Source organism: Manis pentadactyla, chromosome 9 (assembly GCF_030020395.1).
Source record: "Manis pentadactyla isolate mManPen7 chromosome 9, mManPen7.hap1, whole genome shotgun sequence".
Taxonomy (NCBI): Eukaryota; Metazoa; Chordata; class Mammalia; order Pholidota; family Manidae; genus Manis; species Manis pentadactyla.
This window is the reverse complement of record NC_080027.1, coordinates 82020-105783: the sequence shown is the minus strand read 5'-3', so window position 1 is coordinate 105783 and position 23764 is coordinate 82020.

Genomic DNA, 23764 nt, shown 5'->3' with positions numbered 1-23764 from the left:
GCTTTACCAATCTGGATTCCTTGTATTTTTTTGTTTTGTCTGATTGCCATGGCAAGGACCTCCAGTACTATGTTAAAAAACAGTGGGGAGAGTGGGCATCCCTGTCTAGTTCCCGATCTCAGAGGAAATGCTTTCATCTTCTCACTGTTCAATATAATGTTGGCTGTGGGTTTATCATAGATGGCCTTTATTGTGTTGAGTTACTTGCCGTCTATTCCCATTTTGCTGAGAGTTTTTATCATGAATGGATGTTGAACTTTCTCAAATGCTCTTTCAGCATCTATGGAGATGATCATGTGGTTTTTGTCTTTCTTTTTATTGATGTGGTGGATGATGTTGATGGACTTTCGAATGTTGTACCATCCTTGCATCCCTGGGATGAATCCCTCTTGGTCATGGTGTATGATCCTTTTGATGTATTTTTGAATTCGGTTTGTTAATATTTTTTTGAGTATTTTTGCATCTACGTTCATCAGGGATATTGGTCTGTAGTTTTCTTTTTTGCTGGTTTCTTTACCTGGGTTTGTTATAAGGGTGATGATAGCTTCATAGAATGAGTTTGGGAGTATCCCCTCCTCTTCTATTTTTTGGAAAACTTTAAGGAGAATGGGTATTATGTCTTCCCTGTATGTCTGGTAAAATTCAGAGGTAAATCCATCTGGCCCGGGGTTTTTGTTCTTTGGTAGATTTTGATTACTGCTTCAATTTCATTGCTGGTAATTGGTCTGTTTAGATTTTCGGTTTCTTTCTGGGTCAGTCTTGGAAGTTTGTATTTTTCTAGGAGGTTGTCCATGTCTCCTAGGTTTCCCAGCTTTTTAGCATATAGGTTTTCATAGTACTCTCTAATAATTCATTGTACTTCAGTGGGTTCCCTCGTGATTTTTCCTTTCTCGTTTCTGATACTGTTGATTTGTGTTGACTCTCTTTTCCTCTTAATAAGTCTGGCTAGAGGATTATCTATTTTGTTTATTTTCTCAAAGAACCAGCTCTTGGTTTCATTGATTTTTGCTATTGTTTTATTCTTCTCAGTTTTATTTACTTCTTCTCTGATCTTTATTATGTCCCTCCTTCTGCTCACCTTACGCCTCATTTGTTTTTCTTTCTCCTATTTCAATAATTGAGACATTAGACCATTCATTTGGGGTTTTTCTTCCTTTTCTAAATATGCCTGGATTGCTATACACTTTCCTCTTAAGACTGCTTTTGCTGTGTCCCACAGAAGTTGTGGCTTAGTGTTGTTGTTCTCATTTGTTTCCATATATTGCTGGATCTCCATTTTCATTTGGTCATTGATCCATTGATTATTTAGGAGCGTGTTGTGTAGCCTCCATGTGTTTGTGAGCTTTTTTGCTTTATTTCTCATTCTATGCCTTTGTGGTCTGAAAAGTTGGTTGGTAGGATTTCAATCCTTTGGAATTTACTGAGGCTCTTTTTGTGGCCTAGTATGTGGTCTATTCTGGAGAATGTTCCATGTGCACTTGAGAAGAATGTGCATCCTGTTGTTTTCAGATGTAGAGTTCTGTAGAAGTCTATTAGGTCCATCTGTTCTAATGTGTTGTTCAGTGCCTCTGTGTCCTTACTTATTTTCTGTCTGGTGGATCTGTCCTTTGTAGTGAGTGGTGCGTTGAACTCTCCTAGAATGAATGCATTGCATTCTATTTCCTCCTTTAGTTCTGTTAATATTTGTTTCAGGTATGTTGGTGCTCCTGTATTGGGTACATATATATTTATAATGGTTATGTCCTCTTGATGGGCTGAGTCCTTTATCATTATGTAATGTCCTTCTTTGTCGTTTGTTACTTCCTTTATTTAGAAGTCTGTTTTGTCTGATACCAGAATTGCAACACCTTTCTTCTCTCTGTTGTTTGCATGAAATATCTTTTTCCAGCCCTTGACTTTAAGTCTGTGCATGTCTTTGGGTTTGAGGTGAGTCTCTTGTAAGCAGCATATGGATGGATCTTGCTTTTTTATCCATTCTATTACTCTGTGTCTCTTGATTGGTGCATTCAGTCCATTTACATTTAGGGTGATTATTGAAAGGTATGAATTTATTGCATTGCAGGCTTTAAGTTTGTGGTTACCAAAGGTTTAGGGTTAGCTTCTTTACTATCTTACTGTCTGACTTAACTGACTTGTGGAGCTATTATGAAAGCGGTCTGATGATTCTTTATTTCTCTTCCTTCTTATTCATCCTCCTCCCTTCTTCATATGTTGGGTGTTTTTTTCTGTGCTCTTTTTAGGAGTGCTCCCATGTAGAGCAGTCCCTGTAGGATGCCCTGAAGAGGTGGTTTGTGGGAGGCAAATTCACTCAACTTTTGCTTGTCTGGGAATTGTTTAATCCCTCCTTCATATTTAAATGATATTCGTGCTGGATACAGTAGTCTTGGTTCAAGGCCCGTCTGTTTCATTGCATTAAGTATATCATGCCATTCTCTTCTATCCTGTAGGGTTTCTGTTGAGAAGTCTGATGATAGCCTCATGGGTTTTCCTTTGTAGGTAACCTTTTTTTTTCCTCTGGATGCCTTTAATTCTTTGTCCTTGTCTTTGATCTTTGCCGTTTTAATTATTATGTGTCTTGGTGTTGCCCGCCTTGGATCCCTTGTCATGGAAGTTCTGTGTACCTATGTTGTCTGAGAGGCCATTTCTTCCCCTAGTTTGGGGACGTTTTCGGCAATTATTTCTTCAAAGACACTTTCTATCCCTTTATCTGTCCTCTCCTTCTGGTATTCCTATAATGCCTATATTATTCCTTTTTGACTGGTCACTCTGCTCTCTTAAAATTCTTTCATTCCTGGAGATCCTTTTATCTCTCTCTGCACCAGCTTCTCTGCGTTCCTGTTCTCTGTTTTCTAGTCCATCAATGGTCTCTTGCATCTCGTCCATTCTGTTTTGAAGTTCTTCCAGAGATTTTTTTATTTCTGTATTCTCCTTCCTTAGTTTTTGCATATTTCTCTGCAAGTCCATCAGCATGGTTATGACTTTTGTTTTGAATTATTTTTCAGGATGACTGGCTAAATCTGTCTCCCCAGGTTCCTTCTCAGGGGAAGATGTAGCAGATGCCGAAGCTGTCTGGGTTAGTCTTGTCGGGATCATATTTTTTTGCCTTTTCATGTTGACAGGTGCTACTGACTGTCAGCTGGGTGGGCCAAACTTTTCACATGCTACTGGCCTTTCTTTACTGGGAGAACTGCGACCCCTCGTGGCTTGTGTTGGGTAATTGCATGTAGACTGGGTCTTTATGTCTTGCCTGGCCGGAATTGAGGATCTTCCCTTTCTGTGGGCGTTTTGCCTTAGGCTGCTTCTCTGCTTTCGCAGTTCCTGGATGGGTAATGGACGGGGTAGCTGTTTTGTGGTTTACCTCCATGAGGGGTCTCAGAGCTGTTGCCCAGGGGGTCAGTGTGCCCGGTTTTCCTAGTACTTTCCAGCTGCTGGACTGTGACCTGTGTGGTTTCCTTCCAGCTGTTAAGTCCCCGTCCCTTTCAGACTTTCAAAAAGCCGGCGCTTTTCTTTGTCACAGGGGCATCATCTTCGGCACATGCTCAGAGGACTTGCTGCCCTGTTTTCTTAGTATCCAGGGCCCCCCGCGCATGCACTGTGACTGTGCTCTGGTGTGGGTGGCTGGGGCTTGTTGTTCAGCAGTCTTGGGCTCTTTCTCCCTCCCGCTCTGCCTATTCTTCTTCTGCTGGGATCTGGGGGAAGGGGCACTCAGGTCACGCCTGGCTGGGGATTCTATCTTACCCCTTTCACCAGGCGCTGGGTTCTCGTTGGTGTAGTTGTAGTCTGGCTGTTGTCCTGTGTCTTCTGGTCTCTCTTTTAGGATTATTTGTATTTGTTGTATTTTCAGAAATATATGTGATTTTGGGAGGAGATTCCCACTGTCTTACTCATGCTGCCATGTATTCTCAGCCCTGCAGTTTTATTTTCTGTAGCTCCCTGAGAATGCTCCTGATGTTTATTTTGAGATCACTTACCTCAGGAAGATTGATTTGAGTCCATTTACCAGGTTCCCTTGAAGTTTCATATTTGTAGGTGGCGCCCTATAGCTCCCAGAAGCGTTACTCTCTGGAGATGCTCAGACCTTGGGCGGATGTCAGGGGTCCCGGGGAGCAGTGCCGGTGCCCATACACGCTGGGGGGAAAGAGGTCTTTCGTGCTTCCCGGCCGCAGTGCCCGTCTCCAGTGCCAGGGCCAGTTTGCGGAGCATGCAGTGAGAAACTGCCGTAGGTGGGGGCAGCCATTTTGCAGACCGGTGCCAGTGGGAAGGCAGGCCCTGTACGAGTCACAGCACGGTAAGTTGCCTCGGAGCTGCGAGGCCAGCCAGGGGGATGGAGTGCCCGGAGTTCCTGAAAGCTCCCCTGACTGCCGGCCAGAATGCACCCATGCAGTTTGGTGCACCTGTCCTTTCTCCTGAGTGGCAAGCCCTGTGAGAGCCTTGACCCTTTAGCAGTTCTCTCGCTGTTAGGAAGTCTCTCAGACTGTCCGCCTTTCTTTAGTCCCACATTGGCTGGATGTGGATCCCTGTGTTGTCCCACAAGTGGCTGGAATCTCAAGTCCCTCGAAGTCTTCCACCTGTCTTTGATTTCCAACTCCACCGATTCTCCAGAGCGTAGCACGTGTACGGTAGGTTCGTGCTCCCAGAGCACAACTCCAGGACTGTACATCACACTTCTCCTAGAGTTGACAGCCTGCCACAGCAGCGTTGTTCCCTGCTGCACTTCCAGGATTTGGTATAGTTGTTCTATTTCCATATAGTATGTAAGTATGTAGTTTTGGTTTTGGGAGGAGGATTCCGCCTCCTCTCTCACGTGAGCCACCATCTTTAAACCCATCAGCACATCTTTACTTTTTTTTTCAGTTTCTCTTGTGTAGGTTACCTATCCAAACCCCCTCAATTTGTAGTTTGTCTTCGTCCTTGGATCTCAAGTGAGTCTCCTGTAAGGGAGCACATATGTGGTCTTGAGTTTTCATCCCTTCTTTTAACCATGTGTCTTTTGATTAGAGCACTCAGAGCCTGTCCTTTTATTCTGATAATTGAGAGCTGTGTACTTATTGCCCTTAAAAAATATTTTTTGTTATCATTAATCTACAATCACGCTAGAACATTATGATCACCAAGTACAAGTCCCCCAAAAAACCCCATTACAGTAGCTGTCCATCAGCGTAGTTGTATGATTAGACCACTTCACCATGTACCCCCCACACCCCGTTACAGTAGCTGTCCATCAGCGTGTAGTAACATGCTGTAGAAACACTACTTGTCTTCTCTGTGTTGTACAGCATTCCCCATGCTCCCCCCACCCCACACATTATAAATGCTAATCCTAATGAACCCTTCCTTTCTCCCCGCCCTTATCCCTCCCTTCCCACCCACCTTGCCCAGTCACTTTCCCTTTGGTAACTGTTAGTCCACTTTTGGGTTCTGTGAGTCTGCTGCTGTATTTTACCTTCAGTGTTTCTTTGTTGTTATACTCCACACATGAGTGAAATCATTTTCTACTTGTCTTTCTACGCCTGGCCTATTTCACTGAGCATACTACCGTCTTGCTCCATCCACATCATTGCAAATGGTAGTATTTGTTTTCTTCTTATGGCTGCTTACTGCAATTTTTAAACGGGACTTCATTCTAACTTTTTGTTCGTAGTTTCTCTATCTGCTTTCACCATTGATCTCCTGGTTATGAGCAATAGCTTTGTGTTAATCAATATGTATCTGTATCTATCTATCTATCTGTCTGTCTGTCTATCTATCTATCTATCCTTCTATCTTTCCTTCTATCTATCTATCTATCATCTATCTATGTATCTATCTATGTATCTATCTATGTATTTATCTATCTACGTTTCTTCCTATCATCTATCTGTCATGTCTTTCATCTATCATCTCTCATCTATCTATCTATCTATGAATCAATCATCTTTTTGTCTGCCCATCTATCCTTATGTACAGAACAGTTAACAACATCGCCTAGGTCATTTCCCTACATTATGCTTCCAAAAACCTTGCAAGGTAACTAGGCCATACGTAGAGCACTGGGTTCACTGAGACACTTTCAGGTCGAGACAGCCGCGTGTTCTTACAAAACCAGTAAATGGTGGTGCAGGGACTTGCTCCCATATCTCTGTCCTCTGTCCTCTTTTACCTCCTTCTCACTTGCTGACTGTATTTAGCCGCATTCATTGAATAAGTGCTCCCTGAAGACAACAAGTATCATTCCTCTGGGCCTGTTGAAGACAGAACACTCTACTTGGTCCTTTACTCACCACCATGTTTGAGGGACATTGGCGTGATCACCGCTGATAGGAGGAGGGACAAATAAAAAGGAACACATTTTTCTAGACAGGAGCATTTGGGAGCAATGAGAGTGTTGTGGAGTTACGTGTTTGTTTGAGTGTCCAAACTTCCTTCTTTAGGTGGTTATTACTTCTTTACATTCAAGAACATCATAAAACCCAGTGATTTCAAAACCCAGACATATATTATTACAGCAATTCAGTTATTGATGTGAGAAAAAATGAGCAGGACATTGCTGTACCACTAAATCTATGGCTAGACACTGCTGACACCAAACAAAAGAATTCACGTTGTCTAGATAGGGCTATTTTCTATTGACTGTCTCTGGGGACTCAAACAGAATCCATTTATTTGTTTGTTTGTTTCTCAGTTTCACTTGTGTAGGGTACCTGTCCCCGTCCCTTTGGATTGTAGTTTGTGTCCTTGGATCTCAAGTGAGTCTCCTGTAAGGGAGCACGTAGATAGTCTTGAGGGAAAGATAGCATGTTTAGTATGATGCTTTCCTATCTACCTACCTACGTATCTCTTTATCTATCTATGTAATCTATATACCTATGTATCTGTCTATCATCTATCTATGGTCTATCATCTATCTTCTATCATCTGTGTATCTATCTAATTAATCTATCATTCATATGTATGTATATCAGTCGAATCTATGTATCAATCATTTGTCTATGTATCTGTTTTCTCACTTTTGTCAACGTTCCGTCACTAGGTGCACTTGGTTCCTCTTTGTCCTTCTCAGTCTCAATTCCTTGTGTTTGTTTATGTGAATTAGCTGTGTGTTTGGGTCTTGAGAGGAGTGGCCTTGTGTGGGAACTTCTCCTGCGTAGGTGGCACGAGTCTGCTGGGTTTGGATAGAGTGGTTGGCGGGCTGTGCTCTTGAACCTGTGCGGGCCAGGCCCCTCCGGCTGCTCTGCCCCTGGGCCATTACTGCTGTGGCAGCTGTGTGAGCTGTGGGGCCTATCCGAGGACCCATGCAGCGAGCACACTGGCGGGCCTGCAGGTTCTGATTCAGGGGCATGCCCTGTAGTAGGTCTTTATGCCTGTGCACCGATGTCACCTCGGCGGCCCTCCTTGGTGGCCCATCTCCAGAGAGCATGCATGTAGTCACTGGTTAAGGGAACTGCCTTTCGGCGACACGCGGTGCTCTTGTGTGCCGGTGGCCCATGGGCTTGCTAAGGTGGCAGGCCAGCTAGCTTGTGGGAAAACTTCTGCCTTCTGCTGTCAAGGTGGAGGTTGAGTTTCAGTGCATTTAGGCATTTAGATGTGAGTGAGGACTATCTAAAATGGAATAGTAGCATTTAGAGCTATGTTTCCATTCATATGAATAGGGTGCTGAGCATAAAGAGTTGTGTGATGGTGGTAGGAATTCTAGGAATGTTTGTCTCCGCACTTATTTATTTTCTGTTAAGGGAGGTGATTCTGAAGTAACTTTTTACTCACAGATGAAGGTGTTGAATAAGGTCATCCCACGTCAGCCATGGTGAGATGAAGTGGTGTAGTAGAATTAAAGCCTGTACACCTTGGGCTGATACATAGGAGACACACCGTTTGTGCTCTTTGCTGCTCTCCTGTCCTGGCTTATTACCTTAACTAACTTGATGGTTCAGAATGGTCCCAGCAACATTTCCAGCAAAATCTTTCTAAAACTGCATAGAAACACTTGGCAAAGATAGCCCCAGAGGCTAGTGGATAATTGTACTCTTTCTGGTCATAGTTTGCAAGATGTTTGCCTTATCCTGCGTTCTTTTGTTACTTTTGCATCTCCTGTGATTGTAGACCGATAGGGGCAGTGGTGTACACAAACACACGCACACGCACAGACACACACACACGGCTGAGAGTTAACGGAGACCCCAGTTATCGGAAACTGCAGCCGACACTTTAAAAAAGAAACGTGCATAAGTTGTGCTCCTGGTGTTCCCCCTATACGGAGCAGAGTTCAAAGTGCGGAGGTGGTTGGACACAGATACCTGTGCAGACAGCTAAGCACATAAACCTATGCATATTCTCTCTCCATCCATCGTCTAAGTGCATCTCTGTTTACCTGCATATCTATGTTTGTCTACTCAAGCTGATAACCAGAGTGTCATTGAGTGGGTGTTTCATCCATAGATACTGATTTCTCGCCATTCTGGAAGCAGAAGTCCTAGACCAAGGCAGTTCAGTTCCTGGTGATGTCCCTTCTTCCTACTTGCATATGTCCGCATCCCTGCTGTGTTCTCACAGGGTCAAGGGAGAAAGCTCTGTCCTCTGTTCCTCTTAATAGCACTGATTGCATAATCGCAGCTCCACCCACACCTTCATGATATCTTCCAAACCCAATTACCTCCAAAGGCCCCACCTCACATTACTATGACAGTGGGGGTTAGGGCTTCAACCCTGTCTCAATTCAAATATGAACTTGTGTGTGTGTATGTGTGTGTGTGTGTGTGTGTGTGTGCATGTGTGGTGGCAGCGGGGGTTTAGAGGAGTGGAAGATGGTGAGGTGAGGGCCCAAAATTTCAGTTCATAACTCTGTATCTATCTATCATCTGTCTGTCTAATCTAACCTCCCTATATCATCTATTCTATCTAGTCTATCATCTGTCATCTATATATATCTTATCTATCTGTCATCTCTGTCAATCTATTCGTCTAATCTATGAATATCTATCATCTATCTAATACATCTATTTCTTTTTTTTTGTAGATATTTACTTTTTATTGAATGGTAGTTGACACACAGTATTACATTACATTAGTTTCAGGTGTAGAACACAGTGATCTAACATTTATATCCATGATAATTCTAGGTACCAGCTATCACCATACCAAGTTGTTACAAAATTTTGACTCTATTCCTTATGCTATATATTACATCCCGGATACTTATTTATTTTAAAATTGCAAGTGTGTACATTTCCTTTGGTTTGATTGTGAGGGCATCTCTCTTATTTATAGATCAAATGGTTGTTAACAACAGTGAAATTCTGTATAGGGTAATCAATGCTCAAAGCACAATCATTAATCCACCCCAAGCCTAACTTTCTTCAGTCTCCAATCTTCTGAGGCATAACAAACAAGTTCTTACATGGAGATCAAATTCTTACATAGTGAATAAGTTACATGGTGAACAATACAAGGGCAGTCATCACAGAAACTTTCGGTTTTGCTCATGCATTATGAACTATAAACAGTCAGTTCAAATATGAATACTCATTTGGTTTTTATACTTGATTTATAAGTAGGTACCACATTTCTCTCTTTATTATTATTATTTTTAAAAAAATGCTGATGTGGTAGGTAGATACAAGATAAAGGTAGAAAACATAGTTTAGTGTTGTAAGAGAACAAATGTAGATGATCAGGTGTGTGCCTGTAGAATATGTGTTAATCCAAGCTAGACAAGGGCAATAAAACATCCACGTATGCAGAAGATTTCTCTCAGAACAGGGGGTGTGTGGTTCTAAGCCTCACAACTGTTGATCACCAATTGGTCACCTGATGCCCCCTGCAATTGTGCCTGTCTTAGGTTGTTCCTCTCTTGAGGAATCTTACCCATCTCTGGCTAACCAGTCATCTTCTAGAGCCATACAGGGAAATGTAAAGTTGGTAAGTGAGAGAGAAGCCTTATTGTTTGAAATGGTTATCTTTTAATTTCTTTGCATATTTATGCCCTGTAGCTTCTAAGCCCAGCATTTGTCTTGAGCTATCTTTAACACTTGGAAGAATTATGATACTCGGTAACTTTGATATGAGGCACGAATTTTATTTAAGTGTTGTAATTAGGAATTAAGAAGAAAAGCTATAGAAGTAGCAGGCAGAAGAAAAATTGGGAAGATTGATTACTTCTTTGACATATCTTCTTGTAAAGTAACTTCACCATGTATAGGTTTTAAGCTACTAGTTAAATTGTGCACACACACTAACATAATAGGAGTATAGTTACATAACCAAAGCATACCTGTAATTACCAGCCATCTCCAGTGAAACCAAGAAATCCATTTACGCACCTTAGGCATTTGCGACAACTTATCTATGATATGGTGCATATTGTCCAACTGAACTTGAACAGTCTGAGATAAATCAGAGAAATTAAAATAACCCATTCCTTGGGAATGTTCACATCCCTTATGTTCTTTTAACAGTAAATAGTCTGTAGTTTGAAGATTTTGGAGCGCTACAATTTGCACTTCTAATTCTTGGTTGAGTTCCAACAGTATAGATCCAGTCAAATTTGTTGTTTTACTGTATGCACAGGCCAGCTTAGATATCTCCTTCTTCATTCCCATGGCAAATCAAAGAACTGGTGGGATGAGTGCATCTACAGCTGTAGCACTGCGTGGATCTTTTTTGGGGGTTTTGATGATCATCTTCTGGTATGAGTCTTCCAGAGAGTGCTGATGTTGGAAGTTTTTTTCATATCATATCTTAGTTCACTTTCGGGGTAGGTCAATTAGGCTTTGAAACTCTGTATAAACACAAACAGACCCTTTGCCTACACTTTTATATTCCCTTTATACCCTTGTGTAGAACTATTTGGATGTTACCACACAGGAACTGCCTTTTTTTTTTGTTATCACAAATCTACACTTACATGACGAATATTATGTTTACTAGGCTCTCTCCTATACCAGGTCCACCCTATAAACCCCTTTAGAGTCACTGTCCATCAGCATAGCAAAATGTTGTAGAATCACTACTTGCATTCTCTGTGTTGTACATCCCTCCCTTTTCTCCTACCACCCCATGCATGCTAATCTTAATACCCCCCTACTTCTCTCCCCCTTATCCCGATGTACCCACCCATCCTCCCCAGTCCCTTCCCCTTTGGTACCTGTTAGTCCATTCTTGAGTTCTGTGATTCTGCTGCTGTTTTGTTCCTTCAGTTTTCCTTTGTTCCTATATTCCACAGATATGTGAAATCATTTGGTATTTCTCTTTCTCCGCTTGGCTTGTTTCACTGAGCATAATACCCTCCAGCTCCATCCATGTTGCTGCAAATGGTAGGATTTGCCCTTTTCTTATGGCTGAGTAGTATTCCATTGTGTACATGTACCACATCTTCTTTATCCATTCATCTATCGATGGACATTTAGGTTGCTTCCAATTCTTGGCTATTGTAAATAGTGCTGCGATAAACATAAGGGTGCACTGATCTTTCTCATACTTGATTGCTGCATTCTTAGGGTAAATTCCTAGGAGGGCAATTCCTGGGTCAAATGGTAAATCTGTTTTAAGCATTTTGATGTACCTCCATACTGCTTTCCACAATGGTTGAACTAAATTACATTCCCACCAGCAGTGTAGGAGGGTTCCCCTTTCTCCAAAGCCTTGCCAACATTTGTTGTTGTTTCTCTTTTGGATGGCAGCCATCCTTACTGATGTGAGGTGATACCTCATTGTAGTTTTAATTTGCATTTCTTTGATAATAATTGATGTGGAGCATTTTTTCATGCGTCTGTTGGGCATCTGTATTTCTTTTTCAGAGAACTGTCTGTTCAGTTCCTCTGCCCATTTTATAATTGGGTTATTTGTTTTTTGTTTGTTGAGGCGTGTGAGCTCTTTATATATTCTGGACATCATGCCTTTATCGGATGTGTCATTTACAAATATATTCAACCATACTATAGGGTTCCTTTATGTTTTATTGATGATGTCTTTTGCCATACATAAGCTATTCAGCTTTATATAGTCCAACTTATTCATTTTTGCTGTTGTTTACCTGCGTGGGGAGATATGTTAAAGAAGAGGGCACTCATGTTTATGTCTAAGAGGTTTTTGCCTACGTTTTCTTCCAAGAGTTTAATGGCTTCATGACTTACATTCAGGTCTTTGATCCATTTTGAGTTTACTTTTGTATATGGGGTTAGACAATGGTCCAGTTTCATTCTCCTACATGTAGCTGTCCAGTTTTGCCAGCACCATCTGTTGAAAAGACTGTCATTTCGCCATTGTATGTCCATGGCTCCTTTAACAAATATTAATTGACCATATATGTCTGGGTTAATATCTGGATTCTCTAGTCTGTTCCATTGGTCTGTGGCTCTGCTCTTGTGCCAGTACCAAATTGTCTTGATTACTATGGCTTTATAATAGAGCTTGAAGTTGGGGAGTGAGATCCCCCCTACTTTATACTTCTTTCTTAAGATTGCTTTGGCTATTCGGGGTCTTTGGTATTTCTATATTAATTTTTGAATTATTTGTTCCAGTTTATTGAAGAATGTTGCTGGTAGTTTCATAGGGATTGCATCAAATATGTATACTGCATTGGGCAGCATGGCCATTTTGACGATATTAAATCTTCCTAGCCACGAGCATGGGATGAGTTTCCATCTGTTAGTGCCCCCTTTAATTTCTCTTAAGAGTGACTTGTAGTTTTCAGAGTATAATTCTTTCACTTCTTTGGTTAGGTTTATTCCTAGGTATTTTATTTTTTTGATGCATTTGTGAATGTAGTTGTTTTCCTGATTTCTCTTTCTGTTGGTTCATTGTTAGTGTATAGGAAAGCCACAGATATCTGTGTGTTGATTTTGTATCCTGTAACTTTGGTGTAATCCAATATCAGTTCTAGTAATTTTGGGGTGGAGTCTTTAGGGTTTTTTATATACAGTATCATGTCTTCTGCAAATAGTGACAGTTTAACTTCTTCTTTACCGATCGGATTCCTTGTATTTCTTTGTTTTGGCTGATTGCCCTGGCTAGGGCCTACAGTACTATGTTAAATAACAGTGGAGAGAGTGGGCATCCCTGTCTAGTTCCCGACCTCAGAGGAAATGCTGTCAGCTTCTCGCTGTTCAATATAATGTTGGCTGTGGGTTTATCATAGATGGCCTTTATTATGTTGAGGTACTTTCCCTCTATTCCCATTTTGCTGAGAGTTTTTATCATGAATGGATGTTGAACTTTCTCAAATGCTTTTTCATCATCTATGGTGATGATCATGTGGTTTTTTTCTTTCTTTTTGTTGATGTGTTGGATAATGTTGATGGGCTTTCGATTGTTGTACCATCCTTGCATCCCTGGGATGAATCCCACTTGGTCATGTTGTATGATCCTTTTGATGAATTTTTGAATTTGGTTTGCTAATATTTTGTTTTGTATTTTTGCATCTACATTCATCAGGGATATTGGTCTGTACTTTTCTTTTTTGGTGGGGTCTTTGCCTGGTTTTGGTATTAGGGTGATGTTAGCTTCATAGAATGAGTTTGGGAGTAACCCCTCCTCCTCTATTTTTTGGAAAACTCTGAGGAGAATGGGTATTATGTCTTCCCTGCATGTCTAATAAAATTTCGAGGTATATCCACAAGGCCCGTGGTTTTGTTCTTTGGTAGTTTTTTAATTACCACTTCAATTTCGTTGCTGGTAATTTGTTCTGTTTAGATTTTCTGTTTCTTTCTGGGTCAGTCTCGGAAGGTTGTGTTTTTGAAGGAAATTTTTTCATTTCTCCTAGGTTTCCCAGCTTGTTAGCATATAGGTTTTCATAGTATTCTCTAAAATTTCTTTGTATTTCTGTATGGTTTCTCGTGATTTTTCCTTTCCCCTTTCTGATACTGTTGATTTGTGTTGACTCTCTTTTCTTCTTAATAAGTCTGGCTAGAGGCTTATCTATTTTGTTTATTTTCTCGAAGAACCTGCTTTTGGTGTAATTGATTTTTGCTATTGTTTTATTCTTCTCAATTTTATTTATTTCTTCTCTGATGTTTATTATGTCCCTCCTTCTGGTGACCTTAGGCCTCATTTGTACTTCTTTTTCCTATTTCGATAATTGTGACATTAGACCATTCATTTGGGATTGTTCTTCCTTTTTTAAATATGCTTGGATTTGTATTACTATATATTTTCCTCTTAGGACTCTTTTTGCTGTGTCGCACAGAAGTATGGGCTTAGGGTTGTTTTTGTCATGTGTTTCCATATATTGCTGGATCTCCATTTTGATTGGGTCATTGATCCTTTGATTATTAAGAGCGTGTTGTTAAGTCTCCATATATTTGTCAGCCTCTGCTTTCTTTGTATGGTTTATTTCTAGTTTTATGAATTTATGGTCTGAAAAATTGGTTGGTAGAATTTCGATCTTTTGGAATTTTCTGAGGCTCTTTTTGTGGCCTAGTATGTGGTCTATTCTGGAGAATGTTCCATGTGCACTTGATAAGAATGTATATCCTGTTGCTTTTGGATGTAGCGTTCGATAGATGTCTATTAGGTCCATCTGCTCTACTGTGTTGTTCAGTGCTTCCGTGTCCTTACTTATTTTCTGCCCGGTGGATCTATCCTTTGCGGTGAGTGGTGTGTTGAAGTCTCCTAGAATGAATGCATTGCAGAATATTTCCCCCTTTAGTTTTTTTAGTATTTGTTTCATATATGCTGGTGCTCCTGTTTTGGGTGCATATATATTTAGAATGGTTATATCCTCTTGTTGGTCTGAGAGCTTTATCATTATGAAGTGTCCTTCTTTATCTCTTCTTACTTTCTTTGTTTTGAAGTCTATTTTGTCTGATATTAGTACTGCAACCCCTGATTTCTTCTTGCTGTTGTTTGCTTGAAATATGTTTTTCCATCCCTTGACTTTTAGTCTGTACATGTCTTTGGGTTTGAGGTGAGTTTCTTGTAAGCAGCACATAGATGGGTCTTGCTTGTTTATCCATTCTATTACTCTGTGTCTTTTGATTGGTGCATTCAGCCCATTAACATTTAGGGTTACTATTGAAAGATATGTACTTACTGCCATTGCAGGCTTTAAATTCGTCATTACCAAAGGTTCAAGGTTAGCCTCTTTAGTACCTTACTGCCTATCTTAGCTCACTTATTGAGCTGTTATATACACTGTCTGGAGATTCTTTTCTTCTCTCCCTTCTTATTCCTCCTCCTCGATTCTTCATACGTTGGGTGTTTTGTGCTGTGCTCTTTCTAGGAGTGCTCCCATCTAGAGCAGTCCCTGTAAGATGTCCTGTAGAGGTGGTTTGTGGGAAGCAAATTCCCTCAGCTTTTGTTTGTCTGGGAATTGTTTAATCCCACCGTCATATTTGAATGATAGTCGTACTGGTTACAGTATCCTTAGTTCAAGGCCCTTCTGTTTCATTGTATTAAATATATCATGCCATTCTCTTCTGGCCTGTACGGTTTCTTTCGAGAAGTCTGATGTTAGCCTGATGGGTTTTTCTTTATAGGTGACCTTTTTCTCTCTAGCTGCCTTTAAAACTCTTTCCTTGTCCTTGATCTTTGCCATTTTAATTATTATGCGTCTTTGTGTTGTCCTCCTTGGATCCTTTCTGTTGGGGGTTCTGTGTATTTCCGTGGTCTGTTCGATTATTTCCTCCCCCAGTTTGGGGAAGTTTTCAGCAATAATTTCTTCTAAGATACTTTCCATCTCTTTTCCTCTCTCTTCTTCTTCTGAAACCCCTATAATACGGATATTGTTCCTTTTGGATTGGTCACACAGTTCTCTTAATATTGTTTCATTCCTGGAGATCCTTTTATCTCCCTATATGTCAGCTTCTATGCGTTCCTGTTCTCTGGTTTCAGTTCAATCAATGGTCTCTTGCATCCTATCCATTCTGCTTATAAACCCTTCCAGAGTTTGTTTCATTCCTGTGATCTCCTTTCTGGCATCTTTGAACTCCCTCCGTACTTCATCCCATATCTCTTGCATATTTCTCTGCATCTCTGTCAGCATGTTTATGATTTTATTTTGAATTCTTTGTCAGGAAGACTGGTTAGGTCTGTCTCCTTCTCTGGTGTTTCCTCTGTGATCTTTGACTGCCTGTTGCTTAGCCTTTTCATGGTGATAGGAATAGTTTGCAGAGGTGGGACGAGTCACGGCTGGAAGGACATCACTTCTTGTTGGTTTGTGGTCCTCCTCTCCCGGAATAACAGCGTCCTCTAGTGGTTTGTGCTGGGCGGCTGCGTGCAGACACAGTTTCTGCTTCCTCCCTGGCTGCTATGGAGTTTATCTCCGCTGTTGCTCTGGGCGTGGCCTGGCTTGGGCAGCTGCTCCAAAGTGGTTGAATCGCGTTGGAGGGGGAGCAGCTGGGAGGCTATTTATCTCTGTAAGGTGCCTCCCTGCTCCCTGCAGCCCAGGGTTTAGGGTGCCCAGAGATCCCCAGATTCCCTACAACTGGATTAAGTGTCCCACCCTGCCCCTTTAAGACTTTCAAAAAATACCCGCCAAAACAAAACGAGAACTACAAGAAAAAATTTTTAATTAAGAAAACAAAAAATATGTTGTCCGCTTGTTTTACTTTATTCTCCGGCACCAGCCTCAGGCATCTTCTCACCAGTCTTTCTGCCCTCTTTCCCTAGTTTTGGGGTCCGTATCCCTTTAAGACTTCCAAAAAGCGCTCGCCAAAACAAAACAGAAAAAAAAAATTGTCACTCGCTTTTCTGGTGTCGTCCGGTGCCAGGCCTCTGGTGCCCGCTCACTGTTCTTGCTGCCCTGTTTTCCTAGTATCCAGGGTCCCCTGCAAACGCATTGTGTCTACACTCTAGCCAGGATGGCTGGGGCTGGGTGTTCGGCATTCCTGGGCTCCTTCTCCCTTCCGCTCTGCCTATTCTTCTCCCACCGGGAGTTGGGGGTATGGGCGCTCAGCTCCCGCCGGGCTGGTGCTTGTATCTTACCGCCTTTGCATGGCGCTGGGTTCTCTCAGTTGTGGATGTTGTCTGGATATTTTCCTGTGTCCTCTGGTCTTTATTCTAGGAAGAGTTGTCTTTGTTATATTTTCATAGATATATGTGGTTTGCGGAGGAGATTTCCACTGCTCTACTCACGACGCCATCTTCCGATCCCTCCTCCTGGTATATACTTCTTGATATCACATTTATATCTACCCAGTTGATCTTACATTTCAAAATTCTCTTCTGAGCAGACCATTGATATAGGGCTAGTAACATGACTCTATATCATGTAAGCCTGGCTTTAAAAATATTAATGATTATGAGATATTCCTATCAACAATTACCAAAAGAAACAATCACTCAATATTGCCACCTTTACTGGGCAGCCTGCATAGAATTACTACTTCTAGGTCTGCCTTTAGATTGAATAATTCACTCCATTAAATTACATCTATAGCTATAAAAGAGGAGAGAAAAAGAGTGATAGAAATTTTAATGCCTTGACATTTTAATAACTTCCCATAGAAGAAACCATTGTTTTATAGTCCTAAAAATTTATCAAATATTGAAGTAAAAACGTCTGCCAAAAGTCAGATCCACAATAAATAGCTACTCCAAAAATGACATATTCATCTTATATGGCTTTCCAATTTTTTAAAAAACATTATGAATACATGGAATTCTTTTAAATGATATAAATTAAAAACATGAAACTAAAGAACACACTTGTGATACCACAGGCCCTTTAAGAAGATTCCAGAAAGAAATGGCCTGTGCCTCTAGCTCCTGGTGAGGATGCCACCCCCCAGTGACTCAGTGGCCAGGAAGACTATACCCTGAACCCCAGAGTCAAGGGTAAATACCATTGCTCCACTGCCGACACTCCATGCTGTCTAACTTTTATTTAATGTCCAGCCCAATACTGACATGATACACTTCTATTTTTCATCCAGAGAGCAAACAAATACAAGTATTGAACAAGAGAAAACAAAAAGAGCCAAATTTGGCTATTATTCCTCATTAAAACTTAAAGAGTGTCAAGCTCCAAACCCCAAGGAAGATGCTGAGGCCATAGCAGGAGACTTCACCACCCGGGGAAGGCAGGGAGAGGTGGAGAGAAGCATAGAGCGATCGCCCCTGATCGTCTCTGACATTTTACAGGTCTCACTGTGGGGATCCCGGGCTGCAGCAGGAGTTTGCTTCGTGTGCCCGAGGCCACGTCTGTCACACTTCAGCCCCCACTGCTGCATCCCAAGGCCTCCGGTCTCGGCTGTGTTCATGCCAGGAGGGATGACGTGGGTCCTGTCTGTGCAGCAGACCTGGGGAAACATCGCAGACTCACCACTAACAGAAACAAAAATGCCCTATCTCGTTTACTCTTCACTCCGACCCATTGTAAGGGCGTCTCCATCCTCATTTTGTACTTGAGGAAGTTGAGGTTTAGAGAGATTACAGAGGTTGGAAGTGATTACAACCATTAAAAGATGTCTCAGGATGCAATCTTGGTGCCTCCTGTCTGGGGTGCGGGCAGAAATGGTAAAAGCGCCCCCTTTAAAAAGACGTGTGTTTCCTACATTTTCTAGTTGCTCCTGAGTAGCAAGGGGGTAGAAACCTCGAGGAGGTGTGAGGTAGTGGATGGAGGCAGAGTGGCCCTGGGGACGCCAGGTGTATGGGAGTTGCCATCAGTCCTCACGGCATTCCTGGGAGGCATCAGCATCTTTCCCATTTGCTCACAAGGGGCTGAGGCTACTGCTCCACATGGGCCCCAGGCCACATAGGCAGGAAATGGAGTTGCTGAAAGGGGAGACCTTCCCACTCTCATCAGCTGCCCCTGAACTCTCCCTGTCCTGGGATATGCCCCAAGCTGCACTGTGTGCCTATTATTTACTTAATGCCCACGGCAGCCTGCCTACGTGGTGTTTCACTGTGCATTTACAATTACCTAGTGTTAGAGCTTTGAGAATGCCGCATGAAATGCAGTCTCTTTAGTTTTCAATCCTTGTATTCTTTCCAAGGTTTGGGCATTCTGAGAACAGTCAGGCAGGGGACACATTGTCCATTTTCACTATATTTCATCTCTGGGTCTGAGAGACCTAGAGATCAGAAGAAGGGAAAAAGTCATAAAATATGCAGAGAAGATTAGAGTTCTTTTTTATTAAAACTAATTAAAAATGGAGAAAAGCTTATTTCTCTGTTGATTCAACTAGCCTAAGTAACAAGCAACACCTCAGGTCACCTCTTAACATCACTCCACATGACAGCAGACAGCCTCCTCGACATTACCATTACTCATTTGAGGCCGACACTGAGGTTACTCTAAATAACACATAAATTTCTTCATCCCACCATCATAGAATTTTGCGTTTGCACCTTTTATGACTTTATGTTCTTGAAATTAGCTGTGAATCAGGAAAAAGCTTGCCTGGAGCTGCTGCATTTACTTGATATTATAAATTGAGAGTCACATGTGTAATACACATGTCTGAGTTGTGATGTTCTGTGAAATTTTGCAAATAGGTCCTTTTGAACAAAAGGGAAAATGTAGGATCTTCCTTTTGTGGGGCAAAGTAATACTCAGAGGAATGTTGGGGGCTGGGCTCTAAACTCTGCTTCTGCTCCTCACAGTGGCATTCTGAGTCCTGCTCTTGGGGAGGGTGTGGAGGTGAGTGGGGTCCTGGGAGACTCCTGGCTGACGGGCAGGACTCTGGGTCCTGTGGGTGGTGGCGGTATTACTGCTGAACAATTCATCAATCTGTCTATCTGTTTTAGGAAGTGTTCTGGGTTTGTGTTATATTTAACAGTTTTAAAAAGTAGGTTGGCTTTAAAGAGGCTTACTGTATACAAGGCAGCGTACCTAGCTCCACAGGTTAATGATCCATTGTGTATGTTTCATTCAGAGTTGAATCTTCAGCACCTAGAAAAGTTCCTGGCTTCTAGTAGGGGCATTATAAACATTTTTTTAGAAAGATTACAACAGATGAAAAAGTCATTAATTCACTCATTCCTTCATTGAGATGGGATATGTGGTAAAATACAGATGTCAGCAAGGATTTAGGTTCATTTGGTGGGTCTGGGTTGGAGCCTAGGAATCAGAATTGCTTTTAACATTTTATCATAAATATTTCCAAACACACAGGAAAATAGAATATAATGTCTGCCTATATATCCATTACCTAGATTAATAGTTATTAACAGTTTTGCCATGTTTACATCATCAATATTTTTAGCCAAAATATTTTAAATAAGTTAAATGGACATCATGAAAATCAGAACATTTTCCTTCTTAAAATCAATACCATTGTATAGCTAACATAAGTAATGGTAGTTTTCTATTATCATCATCTAATATCTGATCCATATTCAAAATTTTCCAATCGCTCCAAAAATTGTATGTTACCCCCATTTTGGTCCTAGCAGGATCCACTCCCCACTGTATTTGTTCGTCACATTTATTAAGTCACTTATAATCTAGAATGGTGCTCCCCTGCCCGTTTCTCTAGCATGATATTAACTTGTTGAAGAGACAAGGCCAGATGTCCCTCAGAATGGCCTAGTTTCTGAATTTGTCCAGCTTCTGAATTTTTGGTGGCATTTGCCTTATTTCACTTACCCATGAATTCTCTGTAACTGGAGTGTGGATATAGAGGCTGAATTACATTCAGGTTAAACATTTCAGTCAAGACATCATCACTGATGCTGTATGATATTACTTTACCTCATGAGGTACATCTAACTGACTCTTTATCAGTAGCAAAGACAGCCTCATCTCCCCCTCATAAAGTTCTATTTCTTTTTTTAAACCATCAGATAATCTGTGGAGTCAGACTTGAGCAGTACTAGGGGATCCAGCTCTCCATCAGTGTATCACCTAATTAATGACTTAATCATCCATTGATGATTCTTGCCTCCATCAGTGACTTTACCAGTGGTTGCAAAATGTTGATTTCTCTATTTTTATCATTCCTTTTATGTTTATTAGTTGGCCATCTTTGTCAGAGAGAAAGAGTGAGGGAGAGATTCATCTCATCAACGGCTTCTTCTGTGTAGGCAAAGTATATAGTTATGTATTTTGATTGTCCCTTTAATAGTAAGGAGTAGACCTCAAATGTTTTTTTGCCTGTTTTATCTTTGTTTTTCTCTTTTCTGAGTATCATTTTATAGACTTACAAGTTTGCATATAGTCAGTGGATTTCATTCATTTTGAAGTTGCAATTTTCCATCTTTGGCCAGTAAGAGCCCCTTCAAACTGCCTACTCTCCTGTCACAGGAAGGTGTCCCCAGCTCACCAAGTGCACTCCCTCTCCCAGACCCAGAATCAGCCACTTCTCTAAAGAGCCCTGTTTCCTTTCATGGGGAAACTAGGTAAAGACAAAACTCTAGCTACTGAGTGTGCTCATTGCCACTGGGTCATCAAAGCTTCTAGGCTCTTCAATGGTCAAAAATAGGGAAAATACACAGGTATATATTTTAAATTCTTTGTTCATATTGAAATTTTCTATACAAATGTAACAATACTGAAGTTCTACTTTAACTTAAATTTTTATACTAACATTGCTTTTCTCTTACACAGAAATCATTTGCTAATATTAACATTTATTTCTGTATCTTTTAATACATATATTAGTTCTAAAATAACAATATCAGTATTATTGCTTTAAACTCCTGAGTTAAACTTTACATTTCTTTTATCCTGAGAACACATCCCCCTAAGTAGGCTAAAACATTTGCCTTAAAGCATTGCAACAATTATTTTCTTGATGTGTTACCAATTAGGGATGTAAGTGTACTTACTTTCAATTTTAGGAACTCTTGTTATAAATATTTAAGGATTTACTTGGTCAAAAATCAACATTAAATAAAAACACATGAGTCTTGCTTCCATCTCTGTCAACTCCATCTTCTGATTCAAAAAAAATGTGTGCGTTTCAACTTTTTATCTTACCCTTTTTTTTTCTCCCCTTCTCTTCCGGAAATGTGTTGTTGTAGAGCTCCTAAGGAGGTCTGAGTGAGGTAGGTGGCTGTTGAGGAGTGTAGGGATGCTGTGATGACTGAAGCAGGGCCCAAAGCCCAGGCAGGATGAAGGGGGTAGCCTCAGTAGGTGGTGGCCTGGCCTGGGATGGGTAGTCAGATCCTGAGCAGGTTGTGGAGGGAATTTCGAGGGGGGCCACCTTGGAGCCCCAGCAAGGTGTGGGCTTCCGCACAGTGATTCCAACTGATGCAAGTATCAGAGTACAGGTGGAGGGCAGAGAGTGTCTACGATGGAGAAAGGGGCAGAGACAGCTGCGGAGCTAGTGTACACACAGGTGGAGCACAGTCTACAAAATAGATCTATGCACATAGACATAAATATATATGTATCTGTGTACACACAGACACGTACATGTATTCCTCTGTACCCAGCACTGTCTGATAATTCAGGGTAACATTTTAAGTTTTAGATTTTTCTGTGAGGGTATATATACAAATTTTTAAAAGTAAAAATGTTCACAAACCAAAAGGACTGCACTGGGTTAGGCAAACACATTCTTCCCATTTTCTTCCTGAAACCTGGAAGGAGGGGCAAGCCCCTGTGTGCACTGCACCCACTCACATTTCCACCCCTCCAACCATGGCTCCTATTTCATCCTAAGTCTATTCAGACACCTTTTAACCAGGCTCCCTGCACTCACACCTGGCGTCTCTCTGCCATAAGCCAGGGAGCTTCCACAATTCACAGCTCTGCTCGTCTCCTCTTGCTGGTGCCCATTAATGCATGAAGGCCACTTCCTGGCTGGCCTTTTCCATCTTCTCCAGTCTCATCATTTATCACTTCCTTTTTCCACACTTTCAACCTTCACCCTTTGCTCCAGCCCTACTTACAGACATGCGCTTCTCCCACACAACATGCTATTTGATGTTTGGAGTTGTGTACTTAGTTGCTTCTGTGTGGTTTGTCTCCTTCCACTAGAATATGGGGTGAGGTGAGTGGAGGCCTTGTCTGTTCTGTATACAGCAGCATTCCCAGAATTTTGAATAATTTCTGGCACTTCAAAGACACGTTTATAGTATTTGTTGTATAGATGATGGGATGAATTCTCCAGTATGTTTGCACATGCCGTTCCTTATATTTAAACTGTCTTCCTTCTCCCAATGCCCTTCATGAGTGAAATACTATTTCTCCTATAAAACTTGGTTAAAATATCAATTATTCCATGGAGATATTGCTAAGATCTGTCCCAAACCCAAGAAATACACACACACACACACACACACACACACACACACACATGCACAGTTGGGTTATCTCTCTCCTCTGAGCTGCCCTCATATACCACCTCCATGTATAAGTCCCATGAACAGCTGGCTGTTAAAAAAGATTAATTCTCCCCCTTCATCCTGTAGAATTGTTACCAGAAAATGGCTGCCCAGGTACTGCATTATGTGGGGCCAATGTGACTAACTCTGACAAATGGCTTGTGGGCACCATTTCCAAACCTAGCCCAAAAAATATTCCTGTGACACCCTCTAGTTTCCTCTTTCTTCTACCTGTTGACTGGATGTGAAGTATCCAAAAGAGAACTCTAAGGCCATGGGAATAGTTAGAGCCACATGAAAACTACTTTGCAAACTCCTGCACTATTCTGCAATGATGGCAGGAAATGCCGTCTATTGTGGCTAGCAACTGGGCTTTCGGCCCTTTGTTACTGAGGTTACCCTTCCCAACTTACACAGCATGCCTTTCCACAGCACAGAGTGCTGTCACTGCCATGTGTCTCTCCTTGTCTGTAGTCTGAGCTACTTGGGGCAGGGAATATGTGTCACATCCCACATGACCAGGGTGTAGTCCAGGGTCTGGCATATAACTTTGAGCAGTTAATCTGTCTGGCAGTGGGTT